The 11,566-nt window shown below is 34.5% G+C and overlaps 1 pseudogene; it reads right to left on the bottom strand.

Annotated features, from left to right (window-relative positions):
• Window positions 1–1,630: 1,630 nt before the first annotated feature.
• On the bottom strand, window positions 1,631–2,809 carry LOC141489432 (small ribosomal subunit protein eS4-like; annotated as a pseudogene).
• Window positions 2,810–11,566: the final 8,757 nt, after the last annotated feature.

Below are 11,566 nucleotides of genomic sequence, written 5' to 3'. Positions count from 1 at the left end.
GATTAAAAACAAATAAATGTAAATTCTGTTAGTTGGGTACCAAAAAATCAATTTCACAAGTACATCATGGGGGATGTCCTGGTTAAACAGAATTTTTTCTAATTGTTCTAGATTTTTGCCTGAATGTTCTAAAACAGGGGTTCTTAAATTTTTGGTATCACAGATCTTTTGCAGATAAGTGAAAACTATGGACCATTTCTTAGATTAATGCTTTTTGATGCATCTTACAAGAAGAATTACAAAGAAAATCAATTACATTAAAATTAATTATCAAAAGATTTTTCAAAAAATCACAAACCCAGATTAAGAACTCCTGTTTTAAAGAACTACATGCTCAATATCAATCAGCATTGTGATGTGGTAGCTGAAAAAGTTAATATGATCTTAGTTTACATTAAAGGAGCATCCAGGAAAAAGGAAGTAATAGTCCTACTGTTCTCTGCCTTGGTCAGAGCACACCTGGAGGAATGTGTTTAGTTTTGTGTATTATAATTTTAAAAGGACATTGATAAGGTAGAGTGTTGAGAGGAATTTAACCAGGATGGTGAAAGGCCTTGGGTCAATGTGATAGAATGAACCACTGAAGCCAATATTGGAAGATTTATCTTGAGAAGAGTCAGGAAGTTAGCAATTTTATATAAATATTTGAAAAATTGTTATGGTAAAGGGATTCAGTTTGTTTTGTTTTGGCCCTAGAAGACAAACAAAGAGTGATGATTAGGAGTAGAAGACTTTCTGGTCCTTAGTTTTCTTATCTGTAAAATTAAGAGCCCACAGTATATGACATCTAAGTTCCCTTCCAGTTCTAAACCTTTGATTCCAAAATGCAAAGAGACAAGTGTATCCTTGAGGGGGGAGGGGGGATCTTTTCTATCAATTAAAGTTCTACATGAATAGGTTGAGATTTCTTGGGAAATAGTGAGTGTCTTCTTAATATAGTGGTTGGATGACTATTTGTTGGATATATTGATTTATGGGCATTGTGCTTTAGGCACAGATTGGGACTAGAAAACCAAAGGTATCTCCTCCAACTCTAAAATGTTGATTACTTGAATAAACATTGAATTTTTCTCCCTACTTTCATTCTCTCTATTCTGCCAAAATTATCTTCCTAAAGTACACTTCTGATAATATCACACCTTACTCAAAAAACTGGCTTCTTACTTAGTCTAGTACAAAATAGAAACTCTTCGGTCTAACTTTTAAGACCTTCAGAATCTTCCTTTGACTTAACTTTTCCAAATTTACTTCATATTACTTGCCATTGAATAAGTTCTTTTTTTCTTTGTTTTATTAATATCTTTTGTTTTAACATCAGCCATTTTGCAATATTCCTCTCCCCATCCTCCAATCACAGTGAGACTTCCCATGTAACAAAGAAGTTAAGCAAAACCAATAGAGGTACATCTTCCACCATTTTATGCAACAGTCATACGCAAAGTACTCTAATTCAAGGAAAGAAGAGAAAAGCATTACGGCTTGTTCAATTTTGCTTTATAAAAATGAGCTGTTTAAGATTCTTATTTTTTTGGTGTAATGTATATATTTGTAGGATAATCATTTCAAAAACTGAATTTAAAAATCTTAATTTGATTGAAAACCTACAAATTCTCTCATGATTTACAATCATTTAGCTACTGCTCTGCTTAGCTGCCAATCTCTTATCTCTCTCCTCAGCAATTGTAAGACAGATACCCTTTCCTCTGGGAAGAGAGGATCCCTTTGCCAATAGCAAAAATGTTTGAAAGCCTAGTGGCAAAACTATTGCCATTGGCATCTTTTACATGAACAACATCAAAAGAACCAGGATGTTTCTCCCTATTTGTAATCACACCAATTCGACCCAAGTTGGCTCCACAGCTCACCATATATAGGTTTCCAGTACCAAACTTGATGAAATCAGTGATTTTGCCAGCTTCTAAATCAATCTGTACTGCATCATTCACTTTGATGAGGGGATCTGGATAACGGATAGTACAGGCATCATGGGTCACCAGATGGGGAATACTCTTTGTACCCACAAAGATTTTTCCCATTTTGCATAACTTACATTTAGCCTCCTCAGCTGTGATACGATGAACAGCAAAGCATCCCTTTGTGTCATATACCAAACGGAAATGTTCCCCTTTCTTCTCAATGCTAATGACATCCATAAAACCCACAGGATATGTGATATCAGTGCGGACCTTGCCATCAATCTTGATGAATCACTGCATGCAGATCTTCTTTACTTCATCTCCAGTAAGGGCATACTTGAGCCTGTTTCTCAGGAAGATGGTGAAGGAGAGACATTCTCTCAACTTGTGGGGACCTGTAGATGGTCTTGGAGCAAATACTCCTGTTAACTTATCCAGCATCCAGTGCTTTGGAGCTGCTACACATTTCAGATGTTTCTTGGGACCACGAGCCATGGCTACACTAAATCTGGGATAAAGCAGGAAATTTACTCGACTGCAGGAAGGGTCGGGGACTACTTAATGGCTGTGTTTGGCCACATCACTTTAACCCTCTGGGCCTCGGTGTGTTTTCCAGAAGCATGACCGGCATGTCCCAGGGCCGCCAGCAAGAGGTCACCTGCTCTCAGAAACCCATTGAATAAGCTCTAACCAAATTGACCTCCTTGTCTCTCAATCTCACCTTTGGACTCCTATCTCATTGTCTTTGTACACTTTGTACACTTATGATAGAAGTATTCTGGAGATTCTGGGGAATTCCCTGCCTATCTATCATGTAGAAAGTATTAAAAATATTGTCCCTCCCCATCAGTTTAGGTGCAACCACTCCAGGAGGCATTTCCTCAAACAACAAGTCAATAATATTCTCTAATTCCTCAACTTATTTTGCATTTATTCATCTATTTAAAATGTTGTATCTCCCAGCAGACTGCTGCAGGCTCCTGTTGTTATTTTTGTCTTTGTATCCTGAGTTCTAGTTCTTAATAAATATTTATTGAATGAATGACTTTCTCTCTCAATAATTTCCTATTTTCTCCTAATCAACAATCTTAGAAAGTATTTTTTCCCTAAAGGAATAAAAAAGCTTTGAGGGAGGATCTGAAAGTCTATCCTCTATTTAAGGTGAATAAGCTTCGATATATAAATCTGGTGATTTTTATTTTGATGGATCAAAAGCCTTTTCCACCTTGATTGTTGCTCTGTTACCAGTATTAAAGGCTGTTAAGCAAATGACCTCCAGACAGGTTGCCTTGTACCTTAAACTAATCAAGAGAATAGGATGCAGATTATCATATATTTTTATATTTTACTATGCTTTCTTATAAATAAAATAACATGGTATGTATGTGCACAGATTTAAAGAGCAAGAAAGAGTTGAGAAGAATCCCTTCTAGAATAAGAGGTATTCTTGTTCTTAAAACTTAAGAACATATTCTTTTTTCTTTCTTCTTAAAAACTTAAAAAATAAAGATTCTAGGACAATATTTTTAATACTTTCTATATGATAGAAACACAATTAACATTTTAATGAATAAGGCAGCATGTTATGGTGGAATGATCTTTGGACCATGAGATTTGAGTTCTAATTCTCTCTGTCATTTGCTATCTTTGTCAAGTCACTTCAGCTCTAGAAAATTCCCACCAACTCCCCTACCTGGGCCAACCAATAGCTAAATTAAATTCTTCCAAATCTATAGTGTCTCTCCCTATCTCTCCACTCACACAGTTCTTCATCATCTCTCACTTAAATTCTTGCGATAATTCAGTTGGTTTCCCAACTTCAAATCAGCCTTTCCCTTCTTTGATCCATCTTCCACAAAACTGATATTGATTTTTTCTAAAACTCAGATTTGACAGTTTATTGAAAAATCTTCAATGGTTCCCTGTTGCATCTTGAATAATAGCAAAATCTTTGGCTTGATACTTAAAGTCCTCTACAATCTAATCCCAGCTACCCCATAAGATGGTATTCCTGCTGTATTCTTTTTTGGTCAGAGCATCAGAATTCTGTTTTTAGTTCTTAGCATCATATTTTAGTCAGGATAGTTATAAGTCCAGAGAAGAGTGACCAGGATGGTTACAGTTATATGTTTATATCTTATAAAATTGAAAGAACTGATGAAATTTTTTCTTGGAGAAGAGAATATTTGGGGGGATGTAATACTTGTCTTCAGCTATCTGAAGGACTATCCCTTGAAAAGGGAATCAGGCCTTTTGCTGTTGTTGTTTGGTTTTCAAAGACAAAACTAGGACTAATGGGTAGAAATTGTAAAAAAAAGAAAATTAAGACTATATAAAACAAAGCTTCCCAATTATTTGGAGCTATGCCAAAGTGGAATGAACTTCTTTAGGAGATAATAAATTCTACTTTATGGAAGCAAAGGATAAATGTTAGGTATGTTTCAGAGAATGTGATTTTTTAAGTTATTTGCACTAAGATATCATCCAAATATATGATACTATAATTCTCTTACCTTTCCAGGCTTAATCCACACTATACTCCTTCATACTCTCTCTGTTTCCATCAGAGAGTTTAGCCACTAACAACTTTCCATGAATGACATTTCACCTCCCACATCCGTACCTTCTGCATGGGATGCCCCCATGTCTGACCAGTTAGCTATTAAAAGTATTTTCTTGTAAAGTATGATTCAAGTGCTACCTTTGATAGGAGGCTACTTCCCATACTCACAGTTGCCAATTCTTTCTCCACTAAAATTATTTTGTAAATTCAGTATGAAAATTGCTCTAGATTGGTCTCTATATGTTTTGAATTTATCTATTAGTCCTTCAAAATAATGTAAATTTCATGCCTAGAATTATTTCATTTGTGTGATACCAGTCCTAATACCTGGCAAAATGTAAGAATCCTGTCTTGATTTCTCTTATTATGCTAGAGATCTCTTTCTGTTGATAGTCCCTGAGTTATGCAGCATATAACTTGTCTGGATACTGTGATTTTAATGTTGTCTTCACTATTAGAGTATAAGCTCCATAAGAGCAGATGCTGAGCTGTCTTTTGCCTTTCTTTGTATCCCATCACAGTGTTTAATACATAGTTTAAACTTAATAAATGCCCACCAACTGATTTCTTTAAATATTTATTGAATTGAATTTTACTTCTCTTGTCTATACAATGAGAATGATGATGGTAATGATAATGACACTGGCCCTGCCTTACAGAGTTGTCATAAGAATAGTATATGGGAAAGCATGATTCATATCGAATATATTTACTAGGAGGCAAGAACTGCCAGAGGTGCTTACCTCCAGATCTTGCAAATAAGAAAGAGGCTTTGTGACTTTGTGTTGGTGGGGATTTGGATTCCAAATACCAGACATCCAGACCAATGCTCAGTGTCCTTAATCAAGCCACCTTAAAATGGTAAGAACTTGGTCATTCCTATATCATACCAGTGTCATATTTGTTGTGTCATATAATTCCTTGAAAATATTGAAAGTTAACTAGAAAAACAAATTGGAAAATTGGTTGATTATATTTTGAACTTATTTGTAAAGAATTAGCAAGTTTTTATACAGATCACCTGGATACTCAAGATATGGATTTAAGTGGGATCCAGGATATATATTATGTCAAGTATATGAAATATAATTACTAACCAGAGCATCCTAATCATGGAGGATATTTAGTAAATGATATCATTTGCACCCTTAACATTCTTTTTCAGTAAATGTGAGAGAGAGAGAGAGAGCCTCCATCCACACAAAGTCCTTAAATGTAGCAGAGCAGCTAGCATTTGTCATCTAAGGAAATTAATCAGTAGTATAGTTTTATCTTTCATTGTTTCTTCAATGCAAGATTTATTAGATTATGCATATCAATCATAGGGTATCAAAATACAAACAATCAAAACTAGCCAATACAATATTAGCCTTGGCTAGTCATATGCATTAGAAAGAGTTCACCTTTATTTTTTGTCCTCATTTTTTTAAAAATTAATTTTGAAATTCTCTGCAATAGAGTGGTCTATGTTGGGCATGAGCAGGGTGAAATATATTAAAAAGAAGGACTCCTGAAGGAGAAGGAACAAAAATGATGCCATTAAAGAAATGTCTAATTGAAAAAGAGCTGGGCTGGTCAACAAGGCAAGACCAAAAGATATCCCCTGAATGGCCTATGCATTACACTGGTATTCCTGGGGAGTTAGGAAAACTAGAGAAGGTCCTCTGCTTATGGGGTGAATCACTTGTGTTGAACTAATGGAAGTACTTCAACATGAGTTTCTCCAGAGAGGCAAAGGTATTTGGATTGTGGTTTTCATCATTGGATTTTCCTTATATATCAGTGAGATCACAGATCCTTTACAACATTTAAGACTGGGAAGGGGAAGTTTTCTTTTATACTCCCAAAGCCTTTACAGTTTTTTTTACCAAAATCTCAATAAGATGATTTCATCTTTTTATCTTTTTTTTTCATACTTTGAGCTCAAGGCATCTTCTTGTAGCAAGATTACATCAAATGGGTGATACTGAGTCATTTGTAGATCCAGTTAAACAGATGATGTGTCATCATCAAAGGTACTGGTCAGATTGCAATCAAATGGACCAATTGCTAATCAAGAAACTAGTTAAGATCAAGGCATAGCATAAGGGTATATGGAGAAAGATCCTTTTTTTAAGATGAAAGAAAAGAAAGAACAAAGAAAAAAATAATGATTTGGTGTGGAAAAGAGGAAAACAACGTCAGATGGGAGTAACCTTTTATAATCTTCACTCTCCTAATAAATATGCAAACTGCCTTCTGACATCATGTAAGTGGTATTTCTTTGACCACTGAGAATAGGACTTTCATAATAATGAAGCATTCTGTCTTTACTAATTATGTCAAGCCAAATCAAGTCAAAACTGTTTTTTCTGCTTAAGAGAATGATGTCATTTTCCTAGGTTTATAGTCTCTTTGGTCAAAATCTAGCAAGAAATGCTCAGAACCGATTTCTCTTCTCTAAGTGTTTTAATCAGTTTTAAAGCTTCCCTCCTGCTGTGCACATTAGCATAGGTCCAAGTCTCTGGGCTCTGTCCCCTGCTGACCTCTACCATAGGGAAAAGTTTCCTTTGAAGTCAAGGGGAGCTTCCTAAAAGAAATCTTTGTGAGAGACATGGGTGGCAGAGGTGTGAAGGGAGACCTACAAGAGGAATGCCAAGAATTTCTTTCATATATATTAAGGTCACAGATTAAGTTGAAAAGATCAATTTGCAAGCAATTTCATGATACTCAATTAACAGTCTGGTAATAGACTTTTTATAGTCCTTCACTTTTGCATTATAAAGTAAAACATGTAATTAGCATTAATTATGAGGATAGTTGTGAAATAGATCATTCCAAAATAACGACAGTATAAGGTGAAAAATAGATAAGTCAATCAGTCTAATTCCATTCAACACATCTTTTTTTAAGCTTCCAGCACCATCAGGCATTCTGCCAAGTGCTGAAGGTACAAAGACAAAAGTCAAAAAGTCTTTTCCTTCAAGAAGATTTCATTCTATGGGAGTGGGGAGCGGAAATAGAGTAAATTCATATGAAGTAATATAATGCAATAAAAAACTTTCTCTAAATACAAAGCAGGGGACCCCAATTGGTAGATTTACAGATTTTATATTGCAATATTCTAGAATTCACTACCTTTTAAAGAATAGCAACCCTCTGAATCTGTTTATTACACAGTGCTGTTGGCATCATATCCTAGCTTCTCAGATAGACTACTCCCATGGTAATTAATGGCAGACCTGCATGCAAAGGGGCTATAAGGGGAAAATGAATGAATCTAGGTATGTTTTCTCTGTGTAAGTATTTAGACATCCCAAAATTCTTTCCAAAAATGCAACAGGTTATAGAGAATGACAAGCTTTTATGAAAAAATAATAATAAAGCCTAGATTTATAACTGAGTCTAAAGAAGAAGGGGAATCTAACTGCTCTTTGATGGAACTTGGTAGTGAGCAGTATTTTTTTGCATAACATCAAATTGCCTTGGGCAGTAAGACAACTATTCATTTAACTGGGCTGGTTCAGCTTATAGAGAAGTTGATGTTTACTGGTTACAACTTCATTTATGTGCTTTTCACCTTCTTGACCTTGAGACAGTCGCTACTCTTTAGTCTTATATAAGAATTAAATTCCATTTTAATTATTTTAAATATTTGCATGTATGTTTGTATGCATTGTACATATGTATAAATATAGAATATAGATATTCGATCCTTTGGGATTAATTAAAAACAATGATAAAAATGACATTTTTCTCTTAAGTAGAAAAATTTTTTTGATTTGATTAGCAAGGGAAGTCTCTGATACATTCAAAAATATGAGTCTTCCACAAAACCAGCATTTGGAGAAAATTTCTAAAACTCTATGATGAAATCTATAAATTCAACACTTCCAAGATTGCATCTTTTGAACTTTGGCAGTCAGCATCTGAGTTCCCACTAGCACGGGGCAAACAGGATTTTGCTAATATAAGAGGGGAGGCAATTTATACCTGAGGGAGGAGAAGATATTTCCTCCAGAAGAAACCATTTCAATTCATGGTTGTCTGGAGTCACAATGTATAATTATTCTTAGCCATAACCCCTAGGGTCCTTTAGTCACAATAATCTTTTCCAAGAATTGTCTTCCCTATTCCAATCCTCATGAAGGTGAGATCTGGGATTTGGGGGGGGGAGGGGGCTGGAATAAAACACATTCTCTCAATAGAAGTAAATTTTCTATGGAATCATTCTCTAGGTTGAGGCCAGGACTTCTATTCTCAACTGTATTTATCCTAAAAGCAGTTTCTAAAATTTATGGCTCTGACAGTCACTGATCATCAGTTCGGTGAATAAGCAGGCCCCTTCACCATTTAATTTTATCCTCCCATTTCTACAGCTGAGGAAACTGATATTCAGGGTGTTTCAGTGATTTACTCCAAGTTAGTAGTAAGAGTCAGAACTATAATCTAATGCCTAGATTTTTCATTTTCTAACAAACCAGATTGTTTCTTCAAAGGGAGGAAAGAAGGGGGAACGAGAAGCAATTATTAAGACCCTACTATTGTAGATGGCACTGTTCTGTGTTTACAAATATCTTACTTGATCCTCATAACAATTTAGTCAAGTAGATATTATTATGACATTATACAGTTAAGGAAACTGAGATGGACAAAGGTTGAGCAAATTGCTTAAGGTTACATAACTAAGAAGTATCTGAAGTTAGATTTGAACTCAGATCTTGCTGATTTCAAGTGTACAATAATACTAAATAAGTATTACAAGCTTCAGAGTGTTTTCTCATCGGTCATCTCATTTTCTCTTAACTATAAACTTCAGAGGACAATAGGTCCTACTTTACATGTCAAGAAACTGAGGCTTACTAAGGGAGTTGTTCAAAATCAAATAGCTAGAAAGTGTTAGAAGGTATCTAGCCAGAACTAGAAGCCAGCCATTTTGACTCCTGTCCAGTGGGTTCCCCCCCCCAATAATAAAAAATAAAATAAAATCCCACCAGAGAAATAAAAATGAAATTGTTATAGGAGCTCAGAGGAAGAAGTCTTTTTGAAAGAAGGTAAGATACAATAATAATTAACAACAGCGATAGTAATAATTACAATAATTCACTTAGCACCTTAAGGTTTAGGAAATGATTTTCTCATATAACTATGAAGTAGAATTTGTCAGTATTTTTATGCCCCTTTTATTGATCTTGAAATTGAGGATCACAGAAGTCAAGTGGTTAGCTTAGGATTACTCAACTATAGAAAACTGATCCCACAGTCCTCAAGTTGAAATGGGAGAAGGCTACAAAGAAGAGCTGTATTTGGAGGATGGAAATTTGACAGGTGGATAAAAGGATAAAGGACCTATGGACAAAGAAAGTGATGTATACTGATGAGTGATAAAAGGAAAGTTCTGGCTATGTTTAGGAAATAAGAATAAACATTTAGCATGCCTGGTTCCTAGAGAATATTAAAGGGAGTACGATAACATGTTAGTGAAAAGATATTTTGTAACCAGAGCAAAAGACAATCTCAAATTCTATGCTCAGGAAACTAGGTTTTATTCAATAAGCAATCAACAGTCATTAGCGATATAAATTATTATTGAGCAGGAAAGTGATAAGATCGAGGTTGTACTTTAGAAAGATTGATCTTGCATAAAACAGATTGATGACTAGAAGTAGGGATTGGATGATGGTGATGAAAATTAATTTAATAGCTGTATGTTAAATGAATTAGACTGAGCAGAGAATGGAGATGGGGAGTCAAGTTAGAAGACTGCCCAAATTGCTAGAAACCCCCTTCTCATTCTTGTATAGGTAAGAAGTAATGAAAACCTGATACAGAGTCATCTTTGATACAAATGGTAAAGAGAGACAGACAATATAGGGGGTACATTAAAGAAGCAATGATTAATTCTGTTCTGCCTTGGGACATTTCTTGAGCTGTACTTTTGTTTTAAATTGTTATTTAATCTTTCATGGATTTACATATTTATACTCCACCTGCACTACAAGTTCCTTGGAGCCTGGAAGTATCATATTTCTTTGCCTACACTTCACAATATTCTACACATGGTAGGAATTAAAAAATATTGCCTTGATTTCATTCATCCACTCAATAAACATTTATTAATTCAATTCAGAATTTCTTAAGATGTGCAGAATAAAATGAAAATATGTTTTGCATGACTACACATATATAATCCATATCAAAGAGTTTGACTTTGCTCATGGAGGGGAAGAGGAAGGAAGGGATAGAGGGCATTTGAACTCAAACATAAACAAAATGAATGTTAAAAATGTTTTTAAATGTAATTGAAAAAATAAAATAACATTTTTTTTAAAAAAAAATATGCAAAGAACTGTACTAGGGTGCTGTGCCTTTGGGAGGTCAACCTGTTCTTAGGGAATATGATCCTCCAACTAAACTCTCATATCCTTCCTTACTATTTATTCCCTCATGGTGGATGCTGCTGCTGCTGCTGCTGCTGCTAATCTCTTTCTCTCCCTAAATTTCTGCTAACCACAGAAATATATAAATAAACTTTTTTATCCCTAAAAAACCCAAACAAACAAAAAACTCGTTGTACTTGACCAAAAGTTTTAAAAAAATTTAGACAGGATCCCTGGCCTTATGGAGCTTACATTTCATGAGGAGAACAAGGTATACAGATAATCATAATACAAAAGTAGTATATAATCCACTGAAATTATTTTTTCATATGCCAAAAGAGGTTTTATGTAACTGAAACAAAACTCCTTTTAATTAAAAGAAATTTTCATTTGAGTTGTCTATTGAGGTTCTGTGTGTTATAATCTCAAAAGATTAAATTTGACATCCTTTATGGTCAAGCTTAGTTGAGATAATTTCTTATTGAGTAAATTATATATATTTTATTTACATAGCAATAAAAATTTTAACAGTTTAAAACCTGTAAAAATACACCTTTTTAGTTAATAAAAACATTTATTTGAAAAAATAGATTACATATTGGTGAAAATGTCATTCATTTCATTCATTCAGCAATCTTACTACATGAAAAGCATTGTATGAACACTTTCAGTAGAAGAATATTAGGTGCTCCAATTAATGATGCAGTTCAAAACCCATCCAAGCCTAC

The sequence above is a fragment of the Macrotis lagotis genome, chromosome 5, assembly GCF_037893015.1.
Source record: "Macrotis lagotis isolate mMagLag1 chromosome 5, bilby.v1.9.chrom.fasta, whole genome shotgun sequence".
Lineage (NCBI taxonomy): Eukaryota > Metazoa > Chordata > Mammalia > Peramelemorphia > Peramelidae > Macrotis > Macrotis lagotis.
This window is presented reverse-complemented; position numbering and strand designations above follow the sequence as displayed.